Below are 13979 nucleotides of genomic sequence, written 5' to 3'. Positions count from 1 at the left end.
ATAACTGACCTTGAACCTGTTCCCAGAACATAACCCCACCTATGTAAATGGAGACTGAGATCTCTTCCTTAGGATGAGTCCCTAGATGCTTGGCTCAAAGCCGACTAGGCTATGGCAGGAGCAGTTTTACTTGCCAAAAAAAGCTTCACAGACCCTTTCCCTCCCTATTGTACAAAAAGGGCAGGGAAACATACAGGACTGACAGACTAAGGAGGAAGATGACTTTCAGGATGCTGAGACAGTCCATGGACACTGTTGTGAACAGCCCCACTCAGAAAACCCGAATCCCTAAGGAGACAAGGTGCTAAGAGGGATGGGAGCCTCTAAGTAGAACCTAAGTTATTACAGCAGAGACAAAACTCAGGAGGCTTCCTCTGGTCTCACTGGACAGGCTTCTGGATTTTCTGACCAGTTGTTAAGTGGTGTAGACAGGAGCAGAGCCCTCTCTAAGGCCTAGAAGGATTGGTTGTAAAGGACTGGAGAACTCTGTGCCACGGTAAAGTGACTTCCCACTTTCTTGGGGATTCATACTCAAGTTCCCCTGCCTAAGGAGTCCTACAGTGGGACAGAAACAGCATTCTCAACGCTGTCAGCAGCACATCCAATAACAGGCAGACATAAAACTCCAAGTCTCTGCAAACACCCAGGGAATGAGAGTCCTGGTGGCTGCCAGTTATTTCCTTCCTTCTGGTCCAAAAGAGTTGAAGAGGCCCAGAGGATGCACACAGGGGTCTCCAGAGTAGAATGAACAACTGTCTGGCAATGCCAGCAGGGTGACAGCAAGAGGGGAAAATATGATACCTCCTCCAGTGTTCTAGGCATCCACATCCAGATCAGGTCCTGGAATAGTGAATGCTTCCTCAAGTTGAACCGAGCACACTTGGGGTAAGTGGTTGAGTTGTTGCAATAGCAGTCCTCAGTCACCTCCATCATTTATAAACACTAATGCAGCATCACCGCTGTCCCCAAACTGTGTGTTAGAGTATGATAGGGCTCGGTAGACTCCTTTGTTATCTTGGTTTTTAAACTTTTCTCTTCAAGCATGAAGCACAGCACTGGTTTGGGCCCATCTGACCCTGTGGAAGACAGCTGAACAGTCGGTGCACATAGGTGTGTGGCTGTCAAAAGGGAACAGCAGGTCACCTTCTTTGCAGCGTTCACACATGAACCCCTTGACTTGACACCGCTCACAGTCCAGCTTGATGTGCTTGGCAAAGAGTTTTTGGCTCTCAGTGCAGGAGAAGCTCAGGTGCTCCATTTGCACCTCCAAGAGGTCCTGGATAGAGTACATTATTGCGGTAAATAAGGATCAGGATAAACAAATAGGCCAAATAGATGTTTATTCAGGGAGAAATAACTTACAACCTAGACAGATGAACACCAGGAAATTCAACCCGATCGTCTCCTGTCCGAGTCACGCCAGAAAGAGAGAGCGCCTTCCTGGCCCCCTCCGACCTCCTTCCTCAGGTCACCTCCGCCCATCGCTCCACCCCCCAATGGGCGTGGTCAGTGCTACAGAAGGACTACCTCACTACAGTACATCTCACCTTTCTCCACAAAATGCTGTCGGTCCTGGAGCTGAAGGAGCAGTCGTGCCCCCATGGCCTCCTTGCATGCGATGAAGTATGGCTTCATGAGCAGGATATCTAGCGTAGCTTCCGGATCTCCACAAGCTCTTCCAAGTAGTTAAACAGCAGAGGATCAATCTCCCGGAGCCGGAGAACTAGTCAAGACACCATCAGTGCAGCACATGCTACAGCGGGACACCTTGCATGCCTCAAAGTCCCAATTGTGCACCATTCGTGCAGGGATGACAGCCAGGTCATTCCAGTGTCAGTGGCTGCAATAGTCTGGTCAGTGTAGTCTCACTAGCCCGGATTTCACTAGGCACACCCCTCAGAGAGATGGGAGCATCGCACTCGGCACAGCGGTAGTCCTGGCTGTCCAGCCCAGTCTCAGGGCAGATGTTCAGCTCATACTCAGCCTGGTGTCTAACCTTGGAGCTGACACATGGTTTGGAGATGAGGTTCAGGCACTTGCTGTGACAGCGATAATAACACCCTGCGCAGGTGTACCATATCTGAATGAGGCCCCAGATGGTGGTATTGCACTTATCACAGGTTTGCTTGACACTCTTGCTCTTCTTGTACAAGCAATGCTTCTACAAGGTTCTTCCTCATAGGGATCCTTCAGCAGCTGCAGCTTCAGCCGGAGGTGATCAGACTCACCACAGCATCTTTCTATTTCTCTGACTGCTTGGGTAGCTCCAGCATCACCTGCTTGCACTCTTCAATTGCCTGCCCCAGCTGCTTGACATCAGAAGCTTGGAAAAGAGCCACAGGGCGGGAAAAGTGGTCTTCAGACAGGCCAAGATCCATCATGGGCTCAGAGTAGTGGAACTCAGGCTCCCCAGTGGGCAGCTCAGGCAGAGTCTCTTCAGAAGTGACTTCTTAGGCCTTCTCACTGGGCTCCTGTTCATCTTGCTTTGGTCCAAGCGGTTTATTGAAAGGGTTGAGGTGGGCCTGCCAGAACCGAGCCAGCTTCTCATCATATTCCATAGCATCCCACCCTTTCACCCTGAGAAGTCATCATTGTCTCATGACTTCCCAGTCTTCCCTGCACAGAGGCATGGTAATGTGACTATTTTCTGATCAATAGGACATGAGCAGGAAGATCACTCAGGACTTCTCAGAATTGGTCTTCCACCCTTCCTCCTCTGTCTGGCTGCCTCTGCATTGTCCCTTTTCTGCGTTTCTTTAAATAATTACAGAGGAAAAGTATATGAGCTTCCCTATCTGGTCCCTGTTCATGTGCTGCTTAGTTCTGTATCACATTAGTCACTTGCTAAGGCATTTATAAATTATCAAAGCCATAAAATTATTTAAAACATTGAGATTTGTGGCTTTTTATGTTTGTTTTCTTATTTTTTATTATTTTACAGTTAACTCTCCCTCCCATCCTCCCATTTTGTCGAAGGTCTTTTCTCCATCTAATGTGTTTCTTTTTTCTTGCAGGTTTTATATAGTGGATTACATTTATTAACTTTTGTATATTGAACCATCCTTGCATCTTTAGGATGAAATCTATTTGATCATAGTGGATGATCTTTTGGATGTATTCTTGGATTCAGTTTGCAAATATCTTATTGAGTATTTTTGCAACTATGCTCATAACAGAATTTTCTCTGTAATTTTCTTTCTTTTGGGGTTCTTTATATAACTCCTCCAGGTTCTAAGCATTTGGTTTCTCATGAAGGTATTGGTGGCCTTGTAAAACTCAGGGATAAAAGAATTTGGGCTTAGCCTTTTGTTGTTGTTTTTGTTGGGCAACTTTGACTTTGACTTCTATTGCACTAGAGCTTATATGCCTGTTTAGTTGCTTATCTGCTTCTGATTTAACTTTGGAAGCGGATTTTCCAATCTCATTTCATTCCTGTAATTCCAATCTCCCTTTCTCATCCCAAGCTCTGAAGCAGAACATCTATTACAGACTTTCCCAACTACAAGTCTAGTAATTCCCACAGATCACTCCATCACAACCTCTCTTCATCCACTAATTGTTTTATCTTAGCTCCCAATTCCACAAGCACTCCTTACTATCCTAACACAAGTTCACTTGTAGGAGGAAGCTGGTAAGCTGACTGGTGAGCTTTACTTCCCAGACCCAATTCCTAGTTGAACTCCCAGAACTGCAACAGAACACAAGGGGAATCCTTCATTACTCCCTTGCCCCCATCTCCTGTGGATCCCATAGTTATTCCCGGGGGGGGGGCTCTCTGTAAACACAAGGGTGGACAGAATGATGAATTCGGGAAAGAAAGAAATCCTGGTTCAACATGACTCTGGTGTTGGATCAAACTTCTTGAGTTTGTCATTGATCAGTATATTTTAGGCATAGGTAAGTACAGTACAATTAATCCTGGTGTGACAATCAGGAATGTGTACAAAAAGGCATAATGACATTGAAATTCTTTCAAAGTACATGATACTTCTTTCATGAAGGTGGATTCTAGATAGGTTACATGTGTTATCTTAATGGAGAATCTTGTGTGGTCTTAGTTATACAGATAACATAAAGGTCATTTGGGCTATTAGTGACCTCAGGTGTTGGTTATGGGAACTTCAGTAAGCACCTGGCTATACCAATAGAGCAAAGGCCACCTAGACTATTATCCACATCTGGTGCTTATTGTGGGTGCTTCAAGGAACCAGATATTTCCTGGTCCTACAGATAGTGCAAACATTAATGAGGCTTTTAGCCATGTCCATTAAAAGCCTTCTGGGCAGTAAATAGGTTATACATCTTTTGTGTTGTTGAAAAGACATCCTTGTTTCCCAAGTACTGTCTGTAAATGGTAGTATCTTTGTGTTCCCAACATCTCCTTTCCTATCCTCCTTCCACAAACATGTTGCCCTCAACTCCAGGAGATACTATTAGAAACTTTCTGGAGTTAATTTTCTTCATTCTCTGATCAATTCAAAGTAAACTAAGAAGAACACTGGTGGAACACTCTGTTACCCTCCCTCCTGTGAAATCCCTCATACACTTGGCCTATCCCCATTCCTACATGAAGGTTCCCAATACTCAGATATTTTATCAGAACACTATCACCCCAGGCCACATGGTCACAGCTATCACCTTCACAGAATATTTCCCACTGGGCAACACATAGCCAGAATATTTTCTTAATATCCAGAGAAGAAATAACAAAACACCCAACCAACAAAGACAAAATCAGATATAAGTACCAAGAATTATAATCTTCCTAATCCCAGATGCCTAGATGCCAGCATGAAAACACAATCAATCACACCTAGGACAACATGACTCCTCTAGAGCCCAGCAACCCTATCACAGCAGGCCATGAGTATTCAAACATAGCTCAAACTCTGAAAAGACCATAAATCAGCCTTTATGAATGCATATGTTTTAAAAGTTTTCTGGAGAGTACTTAGGAATACAGAGGACTATTTCTTTGCCAAAAGTACATTTAGCCATTTTTTATGGAAAAATAAGTCCAGTAGTAAGTCTTTTAAATACATCATCTTTTTTTTCCCTGACAATAGTAATGATAATTTTCATTCAAAATTGAATAATAGGTTCAATAGATTTCAAAACTTACTGTGATCAAAGACCAAAAAAGAAAAAAAAAGGCAGCAGAAAACAAACATGAAGTAATAATAATAATATTTTCTGCTTCATTTTGGAAAGCAATTTCATATCAGAATAACCCAGTCTTCTCCACAAAGTGACAAAATGAACCAGAAAGTTTATTGTTACTCCCTGTTTGTTTATCTATTATATAAGGCAAAGATTTATTTTCATTTTATGTTGTCTAAACAAGGGTAAAAATCAGAAAGAAAATGGAAGCATGTCCTTGATACAAGTATTCACATTCTGAATGGTTATTTTTTGTTTTAATTTAATATGATGTAAATAAACAGTAATATTTCATTTCTTTCTCCATCTCTCGTATTTTGCCTATAGTAAGCCATTAGGACACATTCGGATTTGTATCTGATTTTGCTATGAATATTAATATTATCTAATTTGGTAAAGAGATAGATATTTTCTAGATTAAAAGCCAGTTATTCCTACAAGTCTTCCATCCAGCTTCAGGTCAGGTACTAAACCATTAGTAATTTCAGAGAGTAAGCAATATACTTTGTGATATAAGGGTTGTTTTTAGAACACTGACAGAAATAATAGGGATCTCTCAGTTCACAGTAAATCTGCAATTAAAGTCACTAAAGTCACTAAAGATTTTTTTTATTATGTAAAAGATAAAAATCATTCATTAAATAGAATGGACATATTAGATTGAAGAAAGTATGTTTATTATATAATATTTATGCTTTATAAGTTATGGTTTATTCACATAAATATAAACACTTGTTGGAGCCTTTATCCAGTAACTGATGGAAGCAGAAGTAGACACCCACACCTGAACGCTGAGCAGAACTCCTGGAATCCAGTTGCAGATAAGGAGGAGTGATGAGCAAAGGGTCAAGACCAGGCTGAAAATCCACATAAACAGCTGACCTGAACAAGGGGGAGCTCATTGATCCCTGTCTGATAGCTTGGAAACCACCATATCACTGACCAAAACTTCTTGAATGGGTGTTAATTACAAGCATTGGGCAGTCCATGGGGAGTCTGGTAGTGGATCAGTATTTATCCCTAGTATAGGAATGGACTTTGGGAGCCCATTACACGTAGAGAGATACTCTTTTAGCCTAGAGACATGAGGGGAGAGCCTAGGCCCTCTTCCAAATTATATGACAGACTTTGAAGACTCCCCATGGAAGGCCTCATCCTCCCTGGGAATCAGAAAGAGTATAGGATGGGGGTTAGTGGGGGAGAGGGGCAGGGGAAGACAGAAGGTTGAGGGAAAAGAGATTTATAGTGGGATATTCACTTTGTCTCCTTCTGTGGCACTGGCCACACCCACTGGGGCGGTGGAGCCAGGGACAGAAGTGACAGGAACTAGGTCAGAGGAGGCGCTGGAGAGTACTCTCTTGCTGGCCTAGTTCCCCAGGTCACTTCTGCCCCGGCTCCACCCCCCAATGGGTATGGTCAGTGCCACAGAAGGAGACAAAGTGAATATCGCACAACAGGGATTGGCATGTAAAACAAGCTTGTTGGAAATTTTTAAAAAAAGCACCAATATTTGTTGTTATATTCAAAGTTGAGTCCTATCATTGATCTGGATAAGGCTGGATCTTCATTTTTCTTGTACACATACTGAATCAACTCCTCCTCTGTTTTTGAAGTGCATAAGTTCTTATTATGTGCAATTTTCTGTTGATACATTGTTTCCCTACTCCACCAACTGAATTATAATTTCAACTGTCCTTCAATGCAGAACCTCTGACTGTCCAAAGTTCACTTTGTCTAGCCTTTGATGCTGTTTTGTTCATCCTCCTGCACAGAATGTGTACCTGATCTGCTTACCTCAGTGAGGTTCTTTTTCTAATCTTGGTAGCTTTATCTATAGCTGGCATATTCTGTCCATCACTGTCCTCTGCTCTGCTACTGAGCAAGACACCAAGAGACACACACACACACAAGCACAAATACATACACAAATACAGACACACACACAAACACATACACAGACACACACACACACACAAACACACACGAACACATGCAATCTATAATAGTAAAGTATTTTATTTTGCTGGTGGGATTGGAAAGATTGAGTCAGGGTAGGAATGGACTAGAAGAGAGAGAGAGAGAGAGAGAGAGAGAGAGAGAGAGAGAGAGAGAGAGAGAACATAAAAGAGGGAGCATTATAGGTTTGAAGAGAAAATGGAACCTAGAGAAATGTTCAGAGACCTACAAGACTGACCTCAACTAACAATTTGATCAACAGTGGAAAGGCTACCAAAAATGCCCTTCCCTGATAATGAGATCGATGACTAACTTATCCACCATCATAGAGCCCTCATCTAGTAGCTGATGGAAACAGAAGCAAAAACCCACAACTAAACACTGAGACTGGAATCCAGATGCAGAGAAGGAGGACAAGACCAGGCTACAGAAACACATAGAGACAGCTGACCTGTACAAGGAGGAGCTGATAGGTCCCCAGACTGATAGCTGGGAATCCAGCATTGGACCAACTCAGAACCCCTGAACATGGGTCTCAGTTAGAAGGACTGGCCAGGCTAAGGGACCTCAAACAGTGGAACCAGGATGTATCCCTGGTGCACAAAGGACTTTGGAGGCACATCCTCCATAGAGGTATACTGCCTTAACCTAGAGACAGGAGAGAAGGCCTAGTCCCTACTCCAAATGACTTGACAGATTTAGATGACCCCTCCTGGAAGGCATCACCCTACATGTGGAGTGGGGGGGTGAGAGGGGAGGGGGGTTAGGGAGCATGAGAGGGTGGGAGAGAGGGAAAGAGGGAGGAAGAGGGAACTGGGATCAATATGTAAAATAAAAATTAAAAAATGTATTTTATTTTGAGAAGAAAGTATTTTTTTAGCTAAAACTACATTCTACCATAAAATTTTCATGGCTCATGGCTTATGCTAACATGTAGTTTCAGCGAGGGGGAGAAAAGGAAAACATGTGCGACCAGGAAGATTGAGCCTGGTTAGGAATAGAAGACAGGAGAGAGAGAGAGAGAGAGAGAGAGAGAGAGAGAGAGAGAGAGAGAGAGAGAGAGAGAGCATAAAAGAGGGAGCAAATATTGGTTTGAAGATAAAATTGAACACAAAGAAAGGCCTAGAGAGCTACAAGACTTCTGCGAACTAACAATTTGAGCTTCCATGGAAAGGCTACCATAAATGCCCTTCCTCGAGAGTGAGATCAACAACTAACTTATCCATGGAGCCCTCAACTAATGCCTGTTGGAAACAGAATCAAACACCCATACACAAACACTGAGTCGAAGTAGCACCCAGATGCAGATGGAGAGGACAAGACCAGGCGGCAGAAACACATAGAGACAGCTTACCTGAACAAGAAGGAGCTAAGGGCCACTAGACTGATAGCTGGGAAGCCAGCATGGGACTGACTCGGGCCCCCCTGAATATGAGTCTCAGCCAGAAGGACTGAGCAGTCTAAGGGACCTTAGACAATGGATCCAGGATGTATCCCTGGTGCAGAAAAGGACTTTGCGAACACATCCCTCATGGAGGGATAACTGCCTTAATCTAGAGACAGGAGAGAAGCCCTAGTCCCTACTTCACATGACCCCAACTGGATGGCATTCCCCTACATATGGAATTGGGGTGGGGGATGGGATGGGAGGGTGGTTAGAGTGCATGTGAGAGGGCAGAGAGGGTAAAAGGGAGGGAAGGAGGGAGGAAGGAAGGCAGGGAGGGAGGGAGGGAGAGGGAACTGGGATCAACAAGTAAAATAATAAATTAAATTAAAAAAAATGCTTTGACTCCAAAATTTAAGTTGAAGGACAAGTTACTGGGGAAAAGGATTTCTATTTTTGTTTCCACAGAAAATGAAAAGATGTGGATTCCTTCCAGACTAATGTGGTTTGATCAAGCCAGACCACCTGTAACCGAGTACCAGGTGATCCTACATTCAGAACAGCTGGACAAAGCAGCTTTACAGACTACAGCCAGGATTTCTGAATCTTCTTCAAATCCCCCATGACAGATCCCCTTACCAGCAGGAAGTAGTTTGGAAAGAACGACACCCAAATTCCCAAATATTGTCTATAAATGTTTGTTTTCATTTAAATGGCCTTGGTTATATAAAATAAATTAAAAAAAAATCTTGTTTTGGTGGGGCTCTCTTCTGGCTATCTTCTCTCTAATGAGCAACAATTTTTATACAATAAATTACTTCTTAAGTGCATGGCTAGGTAAACATTGATATCAACCTATACCATATTCTTATCATCCAATAACCCCAATAACCTCTTTTTTTTTTTTTTTTATAAATCCAGAAGCTTCTCCAGACATCACTCTTGTATTCTCCCACATCTGCTACTGTTTTCCTAGACTTGAACTTCAAATAATGGGATCCATGTCTCAGGTACAATGAATGTATTCATCATAGACCTGAATCTTTTCCATTTGTGTTAACATACTGGTTTCAACAGTAGTCATTGTGTTTTCGGTACAATTGATTTTTAGTTGTGGGTATTTATATTTCTACTCCATTAATGTGGTACAGTACAGTATACTCATCAATTTTGCTATTGATGAATATTTGACTATGCCAGTATGTAACTATTGTAATTAAAATTGGTTAGATAATTCTTATTTCGGTCATACTTCTCTTGTGATAGATAAAAATACAAAATTAGAGGATGGAGAGATGATCTGTTAGTTAAGAGCAATTCTTAGTTACCATATGAAACTCAAATTTCAAGTTATCCAATACTCTCTTATAACATCCATAGTCACTAGACACCCATGGTACATAGTAACATATGCTGGCACAATAATAATACAGATAAATATAGTAAGTGAAATAGAATAGAAAATATATGAACATAATACCTTATGAGTTGATCTTAAGAATAATGAAAGTACTATATCCTCACTAGCCGACAAGCAGTATGTTATTAATGACTTTAATAACCTGCTACCAGCAATTAGGTTTTTATAAGCCTGAGTATTTAATTTATTAGATAAATATTTGAGACAAGGAAAAGGTATATAATTTTGAATAAATCCAGAAGTACAGCTATCCTTTTCACATATGGGTTGTGAGAAAGTATGCCTTTCTCTTGTGGGACAGATGTCATCCAATTTTCTTCCAGAAAGAACAGACTTTTTCCTTTCTTGTGTGGCATGCATCTCCAGCTGGTGTCATATTATTTCCAAAGGGACACAAATTGGTCCCTAGTTAGAAAGGGTTTAAAAATCCTATTCTTTTAAAGTATAAAATCTGGAAACACAGTAAATTATGTTATATCTGCTTAATCTGGCATGCTATTAGGAACAATATTTCCACATTGGATTTTCAAGCATAAATATAGTTGATCAGCCAGGTCTGAATTTAGAGTGTCATGTTGAAATGTTTTCTTTTTGGAGATCACATCCAGTACTGTTCACTCATTTGCACCATAAGAAATCTGTTATCATGTGCAGAACCTTTCTCTGGAGCACAGCAGCATACTTCCATTACACCTTTGCCTCTGTGGCACTGCAAGGAATTGTCCAGTGTGTGTGTGTGTGTGTGGTGTGTGTGTGTGTGTGTGTGTGTGTGTGTGTTCTTGATTTTACTGTGAGGTAGAGTGGTATTTCACTTCATCAGTCTTTACAGAAGCAAATATGACCTTAGCATATTCTGTCTGATATTATGCATAAACCAATATACAGTTATCTGTTACATTTTTATCCATCTTTTTTGCCAAGTAGTTGACTAAAACAGGAAACATTGTCCTTTTTTTAAAAAAATGTATTTAGGGACCATTTATTTGGCTATGTGGGTTTTTCCTATTTCCCTACTCAGGATATTGAAAGTCCCAGATACCTAATTCCTTGTTTTTAAATAGTTACACATTATACAAATTTCCAATACAAATTAATTTCTTCTAAAAGAAAATATATAATTTCAAATTTTTGTCGTAATCTTCTCCAGGGATACTCTGTAATACACAAATGTATGATTAGGGTTTTGATTAGTGTCCTCTGAGGTCTTAAACACCAACACTTGGTTGCCAGTCTTTGTAACTGCTGAGAGATGTAGGGGGCCTGAGGAGGTTGTCTATAGTGGGAAAAATTCAAATAAATGAGGGCATATCCTTTAGAGAAATATGGAGCTTTTGTTCCTCTTATCTCTCTGTCTTTGAGTAGAAGCTACTTATATAAGCTGATTAGCCCCCATAGGTGCTGTCATCATCTCTTCTGCCTTACTCCTGATTCAAACTAGGTAGGGGGCAAACATAGGTAGGGATAACATGATAAAAATCAACTAAATAGCTTCTTTAAGCTGTTACTAACATACATGGAATCCTACTTGAGGTTATTATTATTTTAATAAACACCGTGGCCAAAAAAAATTGAGTGATGAAATGATTTATTTGGTTTACACTTGTATATTGCAGTCCAACATTGAAGCAATTCAGAACAGAAATTTAAGCAGGGCAGGAACCTGGAGACAGGAGCTGATACTGTGAGCATGGAAGGCTGCTGCTTACTGGCCCACTCCTAGCTTGCTTGCCTGTTTTCTTATTTTTTTAATGATAATATTTTTTATTTAAATTTTAAACAAGTTTGTTTTGAATGTCAATTTCAGTTCCATCACACTCCCCTCCTCCAAAGACCCCCTACCATAGCATTCCCTTTCTCCTTCCCAGGGAGGGTAATGCAGTCCTTGGGGAGTCTTTAAAATATGTTATATCATTTGGAGCAGGGCCTAGACATGCTCTCCCCCATTTGTCTAGGCTGAAAGAGTATCCCTCTATGTGGAATGGGATCTCAAAGTCCATTCTTATACTAGGGGTAAAAACTGATCCACTGCCACAGGCCTCAAAATATGCCCAGTACTCCTAATTAACCCTGCCTTCATGGGATCTGGGTCGGTCCTATGCTGGCTTCCTAGCTATCAGACTGTTTTCCCTGAGCTCCTCCTTGTTTAGGTCAGCTGTTTCTCTGAGTTTCTCCAGCCTGGTGCTGAGCCCTTTGCTCATCACTCTTCCCTTTCTGCAATTGGATTCCAGTTCTTCTCAGTGTTTAGCCATGGATGTCTGCTTCTGCTTTCATCAGATACTGGAAAAAGGCTCTAGGATGGCATATAAGGTAGTGATCAATCTCATTATTAGGGAGGGGAATTTAAGATAGCCTGTCCATTATTGTTTATATTGTTAGTTGGTGTCATCCTTGTATATCTCTGGACATTTTCCTAGTGTGAGATTTATCTTTAAACCTATAATTGCTATCTCTCTTATAGTATCTCCTTTCTTGTTCTCCTCTATTCTTCCCCAGACTCCATGTCCTGCTCCCTCATATCCTGCTCTATCCTCTTCTTCTCTTCTTTTCTTTCTCCTAACTCTCTCTCCCATCCTCCAATGCTCCCAATTTGCTCAGTTTATCTTGTTCCAGTCCCCTTAACACAGGGCTCATGCATATCTAATGGTTTTCCTTGATTCCTAGCTTCTCTGGTGGTATGGATTGCAGGCTGGTGATCCTTTGCTCTATATCTAAAATCCATGTGTGAGTGAGTACATACCATGTTCATCTTTATTGTGACTGGGTTACCTCACTCAGGATTGTTTCTTCTAGTTCCACCATTTGCATGCAAATTTCAAGATTCCATTGATTTTCTATTTAGTAGTATTCCATTGTGTAAATGCACTATATTTTCTCTATCCATTCCTCAGTTGAGGGGCATGTAGCTTGTTTCTAGTTTCTAGCTATTACAAATAATGCTTCTATGAACATAGTTGAACAGATGTCTGAATTGTATGAATATGCATCTTTTGGGTATATGCCTAAGAGAGGAATTGCTGGATCTTGTGGTAGATTGATTCCTATTTGCCTGAAGAACCACCATACTGATATCTAAAGTGACTGTACAAGTTTGCACTCCCACCAACAGAAATGTTTCCCTTTGTCCACATCCTCTATAGCATAAACTGTCTTTGGTGTTTTTATCTCAGAGTTGTTTTGATTTGCGTTTCCCTGATGGCTAAGGATGTTGAGCACTTTCTTAAGTGTCTTCCAGAAATTTTGGATTCCTATATTGAAAATTCTCTGTTTAGTTCTGTACCTTAATTTTAATTGGATTATTTGGTGTTTTGAGTGCTTCTTGAGTTCTTTGTATATTTTGGAAATCAGCCTTCTGTCAGATGTGGGGCTGGTGAGGATCTTTTCCCACTCTGTGGGCTGTCATTTTGTCTTGTCTTGTTGACTGTGTCCTTTTTCTTACAGAAGATTCTCAGTTTCAGGATGCCCTATTTATTATTTGTCGACCTCAGTGTCCCTAAATGACATACCTTCTCCAACAAGAACCACACCTCCTAATCCTTCTCAAACTGTTCCATCAAACATATGATCTTATGAACGCCATTCTTAGTCAAATCACCACAGTTGTTTTCAAGATAATCATCTAGTATCATTTGTTATTATAATCTAACCAAAATATTGCAGCACAAAATTTCAGAAAAGAAACTCTTGTGTTGACTGTAGAGTAAATTTGACAAGTGGGAAAGTAATAGGGTATTTTCAGAGTCCATCCAGTTTTCTAGGAGCCACATTGCAACATATATTTATGAAGAGTACTTGCCCTCAGAAGGAGAAGATATCAAGAGCTCTAGCAATTTTCTGTATTTACTAATATGGGTCTCTGTAAGGCATATGGTTTTTCTGCCTGCCGCCGCCTGGTCGTGTCCTGCCGCCACGCTAGCCCCAAATAACACACAGAGACTCTGTATTTGGTACAATACTGTTGGCCCAGTTACTTGTTTCTTATCGGCTAGCTCTGCCTTAATTATTAACCCATTTCTGCTGATCTATGTATTTCTCTTACCAGGGAGCCGGCGGCATACTGCT

The 13979-nt window shown here is 41.1% G+C and overlaps 1 pseudogene; it reads right to left on the bottom strand.

The window, feature by feature from the left end:
- Positions 1-814: 814 nt before the first annotated feature.
- On the bottom strand, positions 815-8726 carry LOC127225822 (differentially expressed in FDCP 8 homolog; annotated as a pseudogene).
- Positions 8727-13979: the final 5253 nt, after the last annotated feature.

Source organism: Phodopus roborovskii, unplaced genomic scaffold (assembly GCF_943737965.1).
Source record: "Phodopus roborovskii unplaced genomic scaffold, PHOROB, whole genome shotgun sequence".
NCBI lineage: Eukaryota > Metazoa > Chordata > Mammalia > Rodentia > Cricetidae > Phodopus > Phodopus roborovskii.
Note: the sequence above shows the minus strand (reverse complement) of the source record. Positions and strands in the feature narration are given on the sequence as shown.